Source organism: Semicossyphus pulcher, unplaced genomic scaffold (genome assembly GCF_022749685.1).
Source record: "Semicossyphus pulcher isolate SPU_LCO1_2020_fin unplaced genomic scaffold, fSemPul1.0.p SCAF_8, whole genome shotgun sequence".
Classification (NCBI taxonomy): Eukaryota; Metazoa; Chordata; class Actinopteri; order Labriformes; family Labridae; genus Semicossyphus; species Semicossyphus pulcher.
This window is the reverse complement of record NW_027211759.1, coordinates 26,736,682-26,745,569: the sequence shown is the minus strand read 5'-3', so window position 1 is coordinate 26,745,569 and position 8,888 is coordinate 26,736,682.

Genomic DNA, 8,888 nt, shown 5'->3' with positions numbered 1-8,888 from the left:
GGTGAAAATAAACATTGACTCACTTTTTAAACTCTGTGAAGCGCTTCATTCAGTGTTAATGTACATAGTGCCAACGCACATTAACAAGCTATCTCATGACAACATACATTTGGTATTATTCCCACAGACCAAACAATCGTAAACTCTCTGCAGCAGGAGCAAGAAAAGTCGCCCAATCAGAGCCTGATGAAGTTACTCTGATACTCCTCTTCTCGAGACTCGAGTTTGTTCAGCTTTTCAATAAGATTGATGTGGAAGAGAGACAGAGTTTATATATTGACGAAGGTTATCCTGAATGTTGAGTTGAAATCTGCAGTAGGTGTGGGATCGACTGCTCGGGGTCAAAGAGAGCAGCGTCGTCTGCATACAGGTTCTCTGCGTACTCTGACAGTTCATTCATCCTCCAACTCATCAATGATAGGACACGCCACGACCACATTCTGTCATTACTGGTGAGTGAAATTATCTATGAACTAACACCACTTGTTAAATTATTATCCAATCACGTGGCAGACTGTGGCGCAGCTTTCCTCTGAGGTGCAGCAGTGTCGACAGGTCAGTGAGAGATTCTGCTGAAACGTCCTGACTGACTTTGTGATATTTAGTTTACAGAAACAGACATGAACATAGACGCTCACAGAAGAAGGTGATAGCATTAGCTCCAGTTTTTTATGCTAATGTTACCAGCCAGCTCGTGCTAATGTCAGGCATTACCATTCCTGTTCTGAGTTTTAACAACAGCATAGCATTAAGGGACAGCTAGCCTACGAAGAGGGTTGATATGAACTAAAGTATCTTGAGGCAGACTGTAGGAAGATGTGTCAGGGTCTTGTTCCGTCATACATTTGTTGAATTGCTAGTTAGCAGTGGCTCAGTGGCTAATGTAACTTGGATGTCTCGCTAGCTCAGCTAGCCCACACTCAGCTAGTTAGATCAGAGCTTGTGTGTGTGTGTTTGTAACTTAGGCTAACTTAAATAACAAGTTGAGCAGTGAGTGCTACAATCAGGAAAGACAAATGTTCCCTCGCTGGCTTGATTTACCCAGCCGTGATAATGATGAGTTTTCATTGTTGTGACATGTCCCAGTTTTAATCAGTGTTTCTACACATCTAGACTGACCTGGGGCAGGCTGCCCAGATATATTAGTCCTTGTGTTCTTCATTTTAACATTCACAATCGATTTCGATTGTTGTTATGCCTCATTACAGGAACACAGCATGCCTTAGCAGTGTGTGTCAGTCGCAGAACATCCTAATATTCATGTGGCCGTGCATGTTAACAGGTTAGAAAATGATCAAAGCCCTCGTGAGCAGAGAGCAGCTCCTGTAAGACTCCTGCGAGCTGTGCACAGTAAAGATGATATGTCATACATACAGCATGTATTTGTTTTGTGTAAACCTTTTATGAATGAAATCTATGAAGGTTGTAAATGACTGACGCACAGCCACGTGTGGACACCGAGACAGCATGAGCGGGAGGCGGCCGCCACACACTGCTGGAGGGTGCTGTGTGGAAGTGGCTTTCAGCTTATCATCAGCTCATCACTGACCAGCATGTCTCTGACTGAACCAACGTAGTTTTTGATCTTTACAGGAAGTTTCCTTCATCTCTGCAAAATACAACAAAGAGCTCAAACTGCTGCCTGCCGGGTCTTATGCTGCAGAGTGTGTATCTGTGTGTGTGCGTGTGTGTGTGTGTGTGTTTGAGCTTGGGGACAATTCTTGTTCCTTTCCTCCTCCTGGCTTTAAGATACACACACACACACACACACACACACACTCCCCTCATGCATTTTTAAAGGCAAGCATCACGGTGTCCTTGGATAAAAAAGGATTGTTTACGTGACTCTAGAGAGATATTTCTGTGTGTGTGTGTGTGTGTGTGTGTGTAGCTGTCTCATCCAAAACACTTTGAGTTATTGGTAATCGTAGTAATATTATTACACACAGCATCAATTATAAGCAACCAGTCTGTGTGGCCTGAAGTCCTGCCCCTGGGAGATTTTCACAGATCTGCTCACTTCTCAAAAGATGGAGACAAACAAAATGCCAAACTGGAGTCGGTAGTTAGCAAACTAAGTGATGACATCACCACGTCCACTTGTTTACAGTCCATGGTCCGTGGGCGTTTCAGATCTGAGGTCTGAACACCTGACATGAGGACGTCAAACCATTTAGTGTTTTTAAACGATCATAGTTTTATATGGCTGCACCCTAAATGAGCCCTAATGAGTTCAGCAGGGATCACCCATTACTCCATCCACAGTGTGTTCAGCATCTTTACCTGCCTGCTGCGTAGCTCTCTAAACATTCCTCTGTTTCACCTCCCATCGGTCCTGAAGCCAAGTGGGGACACGAGACAGCTCGGCTCTGATCCTTCTTCACATACACACCACACATCTCTGTCTCTTTACATTCTCACAGACCCTGCACCCCCACCCTGTGCATTATTCATGGCTGTTCCTGTCTATAAATATCTAACATGCAATGCATTGGAGGAGCTTCACAGTACATTTAGTGTATGCATGGGACTGTTCAAGGTTACCCAACAACCTCAGGAGGAAACAATCACCTGGTTTAAAATCAAACAGCTGATACAGTCAGAATGTATGCAATCGAGAGACGTCCTACATCCTCTCAGCTGACGTACAGCTGCACACATCAGCTGAGAACAGGAAGCAGTCTGTCCCCTGAAAGGATGCTCGTATGAAACCAGCGTGGACAGATGAAACCTGACCTGCCAGAAGAAAACTGTCTGTGTCCACACACCAGCAGTCCATGTACACTCCTAATTCACTTTTAATTGCTCTGGAGTCGTGTGTGTGCACACTTTCTTTAATAATTTAGAGACTCATGATGTGCTGAGGGTGGAAACCATACGACCAGCAGCAGAAGAGGACAGTTATAGCACAGCCCCAGTCTGTACGCACAGTTCACACAGTTCACCCACGCTGTAGTAATGCACTGTCTGCTGTCTGATGACTACAGATCCTTTGTGGTGTGAAAATACGCTTTTAGAAATGTTTAGGATGAAACTGTTGATGTATTTTCCAGCTTTTCCAGCAGCTGTGTGTCTGTGTCTGATGGTGGGAACCCTTCAGAGTAATGGTCTGTTTCAGTTTGTCTGCCGTGGTGTACGGGCCTGCACAGCTGTAACTGTACTGAACTATGACCCAAACAGCACACCACACACTACCAGCTTCATTCACCAACAACCAGAGTCCGACTCTCACAGCTGGAAATCTCACTAAATCTCACGCGGTCAAAAGAGACTTTAGAGTAAACAAAGATGGCGGACGCCGGGCAGGAAGAATTGGTGATGATGGTTAATTTTTGTTTTTACGATTATTTTTGGGGCTTTTTGCCTTTTTAATTGATAGGACAGCTGAAGATGTACAAGAGATGTTGGGAGGAGAGAGTTGGGGACGACATGCACCAAATGATCGGCAGACCGCGGGTCGAACCTGCGATCAGTGCGACGAGGACTGTAGCTTCTGTATATGGGGCGTGTGCTCTACCAACTGAGCTAAACCAGCGCCCCTTTTTGGACTTTTTACTGAATATTCAGGAAGAAAAAAGAACAAACTGTGGATGAAGTGGAGATGGCGTGAACACGGGCTGTACATGTTACTTAATGCTGCACGTTTGCTCTTGGCGCCATGGCTGCGGTTGTTATGCTTCCTGCTTCAGTCAGCTTGCTCCAAGCCCATTTTTAAATTGATATTTTATTACATTATTTGATCATTATCATTATATTATTATATTATATTGGGGAAGCATGCTGCTGTGGTGGCTGAGAGGTTTTCATGTACTCAGAGAATACTTTCTTATTTTCGGCCTTTCAGTGATGATATGAGAGCGATCTGGTTTCTCCTTACAATGATTCAAAAATGGTCCTGTGAAAACCAAACCTCTCCACTGCAGGCCATCTCCTCTCTTCCCCTCTGTCTCCACATCTTTGTTCTCCTCTCCACTGCACACAGTCTCCTTTTCCTGCTGTCTCCTGTGCCCTCTTCCCCTCTTTCCTCTCCACTGCACTCCTCAGGACAGGCTTGGTGATAACTCTGACCTTACCTGTATCTCCCCTGTCCTCTCCTGATCCTTACTTTTTTGGGCTGTTGAATTTATTCCTTCAGCACAGGTACCAGATGACGTTTCTTCTCAATATGTGCAGGCTCCCTGTTCCAACATGCATAATGATCTGCTGCTTTTTCAGATATCTATCTGTGGCTGGAACTGGTGAAGTGGTGACGCTGCTCAATCTGTTCATTTAGCTGAAACCTCGCTCACACTCAGCAGTTCAAACAGCAGCTGCTTTAATCCCGGGGAGCAGAGGTTTCATGTCTCCTGGCACTTTCCCCTGTATCCTTGTATTCTTAGGAACCTTTGATAATTTGCCTCGGGGAGATGGGAGATAATACTTGCGGCACTTTGACAAAACTTCTGCCTCACCATCACAACATCAAAACTTGCCTGGCTGCTGAAGAACTGTTTATGGTTGATCAACTTTAAGTCCACTGTGAGGAACAACAGCCCGTCCTGCAGCTTCTCTGTTGCCTCTGAACAGTGTCTGAGAAGTCTCCCGGTGTTCCAGCTTCAAAGAGCTGTACTTAGACAGAGGTGTGATCTTCTAGTATCTGATTAAGTTATTCTGCAATATGAGAGACAGATCTTCTACTTCCAACAAAGCATCCCTCCTCAGTCCTCAGTTAATCACACAAGCAGTCCCTGTGAGGCTCTCAGCAGACTCAGCTTTGCTCTCTTGCCCTCTCTTTGGGTCTGTCGCTGCAGCTCGTGTTCATGTAAAGCAGAATGTGATGCCAAACTGCCTTAACTATGTATACTCCTTTAAAATTAGCTCCTCCTGTTGTCTCTGTGGTCGTGCCTCTAAAGGAGAGCTCTAGCAGCTTCACAACAAGCTCAGGTGCAGCTCTGAGGTCTTCAGTTGTGTGGAAACTCTGAGAAGGCTCTGCCGACCTCTGTTGATGCTCCATCTGATGTGAATGAACTCAAGTTCTTCAACAAGTCCCGTGGGAGGTGCTGACGTAACCACTAGTGAACCTGCACGCCAGCCCTCCAGGTCCAGAGATCAGAAGTTAAAAACACTCATGAGACAAATGAAGGAACAGGCTGGTGACATACAGTTGTTGGCTCATCGACGAGGACACACATATTTCAGGTCTTTATCAGTGAGTTGCATCCCCATTTCTTCCTCCTCCTAACTGTGTTCACAAAAAGCTGTGTGTCTCTCTGGATTGAAGGACATTCCCAAGTTTATCCTTTTGGGTTTGAGGATGGAGAAGACCCGACCTGTCACAGAATGCATGCTGCCTTTGTCCTGTCATGTGGGCCGTGTAGAAAATGTGTTTGGTGGTTTTCATGCGAACAAATCTTCTTCAGTTCGCTTTAACTCGGACCTAAACCAGCTTCACTTCATGCTGTGGAATTTGCTCGACAAGATCCCTTCCAGAAATGGAAATGTTGGATAATTATTTGAATGATGATATTTAAATGTCATCTAGTATCCTATGAACTCTTCTATGATAAGTGGCTCAAAGCGTTTTAACTTTCATCCTGGTGAGAACACATTTATCAGCCTGTGCTTTCAGGAGCGTAACGTGGAGGACAGTATGGAGGAACCTCTGTGTTAGTTATGGTCTGCTGAGAGCAGGAGTTCTTTAAAGACCTTTTATCACCTGTAATAATAATAACTGACTGTAATTAATGGCTGAAGAGTCCGTATCTTACTGCATCTAACGACACCAGATAATGATGCATCAGTTGTCATCTCACATCCACCCTTATTGCTGAGCACTGGCAGATTATTAATCCATGTAGTGGTTCAATATTCCATCACTGTGCTGAAGAGTCTGAACCTGACAGTGTGTAGCTAATGCTAATGCTAATGTTACTACTTCTTGTTATGTTGGATATCACGACATGTCCACTTTGATAGACACAGTACAGTACATGTTATTCCTATAATATTTAAATGAATAAAACATCCTAACAATCTAATAATAGCACTAAAATGAAAATCATGTAAGAACTGTTAAATACATGACACAGATAATTCTGTGGTTTGAAGTTAAAGAATCTTTTGGGCCTTTCAGTAAGACAGAATCTCTGGGATCATGTGTATGGACAAAACTGATCCTTTCATACAGAGCCTGATGTGCAGGAAGGGGACGAGAAGGGGACAGTGGGGCTCTGAAGCGAGCTTTCCTCAGGGATACATAAAGTCTCTGCTCATCTTTGCTCGTTCAGGTTTCTGGTATACAATGTGTGTGTGCTCCTGTGTGTGTGTGCGTGTGTGTCTTCACCTCTCACAGGGAAGCCAGCTGTTAATATGCTGAATTATGAAAAGATGTCTCCTCCAATCAGCATCTTCGTCCATCACCACCACATCCAATTCTTCACCCAGGCGGGGGGGCTCCAAGGAGGCCAGGACACCACCTTAAAGAGTCAGTGAGGTTTACAGGAGAACGTGTTCCTTTGTCTCTGTGGAGCTGGAGTCAGAATGGACTCATCGTATAACACTACACTACATTTACATCTCTCTCTCTCTGGAGACGGTGCTGGTTCTTGAGGGACTTTTAAAGGCCAGACTGAGGGTTGAATATGAGAGAAAGTTACAGTTACTCTTTGTACACCTTCCATTGTTGTAAACATCCATTTTCCCTGCCAGGTGGCAGTGATATCAGACTGTGCAGCGTCTTAAAGAAACTCCTCCACCTCCTCCAGATAGAAAAATAACTGATTTGTAATCAATCAAAAGCTTTAAAGCTTTTCTGCAGAGCATCTGTAGCTCCACTTCCTGATTTAACAAAGGTCTGAAGTGTATTCAGACCTGACAGCTGTGCTCTGGACTTTCAGACTTTACTCCGACGGTCTGGTTTATTTGGACAGGTGAGAACATAATGGGACTTAAAGTAGGACCTAATATAGGAGGCAAACAAAGCACTGTGCATTGTGGGTTGTTAACAGGTGTTGACACTTTTAGAGACAGCCACACAGCCAGGCAGGTGAGTAGAGGACAGACGTGGGGGAGTGATGAGGGGAGGGCTCTGATAGAAATATGGGCTGACCAAACTATTTCACAGAACACGGAGTTGTTCCACCTGTTCAGTGAGAAATTAAAGGAACTGATCGAGCTGTGGAACGATGTGGGTTAAAATGTGGGCCGCTGGTTTGGCTCGGCTGGTAGAGGTGGCGCCCCATGTACAGAGGCTATGGTCCTCAATGCACCGACATTTGATGCATGTCACCCCCCACTCTCTCCTCCTCATGTTTCTCGTCTCTCTTCAGCCGTCCTATCAATAAAGGCAAAACTCTGACAACATTAAAGTCCAGGACTGTTGAGTGTGATCGAGGAGTGAGCTCTCCCTCTGAGTTTTGCTGGTAAAAGCTGCCGTGTGAACACAAACGTTGTAACATCTCCGATTCAAACAAACAGACTTCAGCTGTGAAAGCAGCCTTGAACTCTGACACCATGGACAGCTGTCCAGAGTGCTGTTTACCTTAAATGCATCTTCATCAGCCTCGTTTACCACACAGTGTTTGATGTCTACAGTCAAGGGTCTGGAGGCATGTCTGTCATGTGCATCACTATGTTATGTTGTAATGAAACAGTGAAACATGGAGTCACAGAAAGGAGAATGTAGACTGAACCTTTAAACTGAGTGTTGTGGAGGGCCTGGCCGATCCTGCAGTGTAACACTACAGGGTGATAAAAAAGGCATCGAGCTCATACCTCATAACTCACCTGGTAATAGACAGCACTCTGAAAGAAGCCTCATCAGCACAGAAGCAATTAGCAGAGAAGGAAGTGACTGGAGGAGGAGAAGGAGAGAGGAGGTATGGAGACAGGAGAGAAGAGACATTAAGTGTGAGAGAATGATCAATGGAGATTACCTTTTACTACTGCAGTGACCCCCCCCCCACACACACATACAGAGGCAGAGCTGGATGAAAGTGCCTTTTATTGTTTCACAAGTGTATGCATATTTAATGTTTGTATTTCCAACAGTAAGCAGAGCTGCTCACAGAAACACACAGCGCTGTTCTGAGATGTCAGACAAAGTGGGACACGCAGAGAGCTGGGGACGGGTTCAGAGTGGAGATCTTTGGTCCTGCGGATACGCTACAGATCTAAAGCTTGTTTTCTGATACCAACATTTATAGACCTAACCTTTACTAAACCTGAGTGAAGCCAACCTTTAGCACACCCGAGTATACTAACCTTTACTTAAAACCCTGCTGGACCTAATCTGTTTTAATCCTGACACAATATGACATGTCCTTGACCAGACTAAACTAAACCTTCACATGCCTGACTGAGGACTGAAACCTAACCTTTACTATACCATGTTAAACCTAACCTTTGGTAAACCTCACCTTAACCAAACATTACTACACATGACCTTTACTAAATGTGACTAAACATGACCTTTACTTATCCTTACTGAACCTTACCTGTACTAAACCTCACAAAACCCAAGCTGTAATCTTTACCTAACCTGATTAAACATAGCCTGCACTGAACTCTCCTAAAACTTAAACTAGTCCTTATTAAACTTTCCTTTAATTAAAGGGGCTATACGTAAGATTTTACATATATTCATCAATCAAATATAATTTTTTATTGCCAGTGTGTGAAGGGACAGTAGAGGAACTGATAAATAAATAGTATGCAGTATGCAAAATGCATACAATGCAAAAAAAAAGCAAAATGTGCAGTATGCCAAAAATACCCGGATGTCAATCAATCAATCAATCAAATTTTATTTGTATAGCGCCAAATCATAACCAGAGTTATCTCAAACACTTTACAGAAAGAGCAGGTCTAGACCGACTCTTTGTTATATTATTTAAAGAGAGGCCCAACAT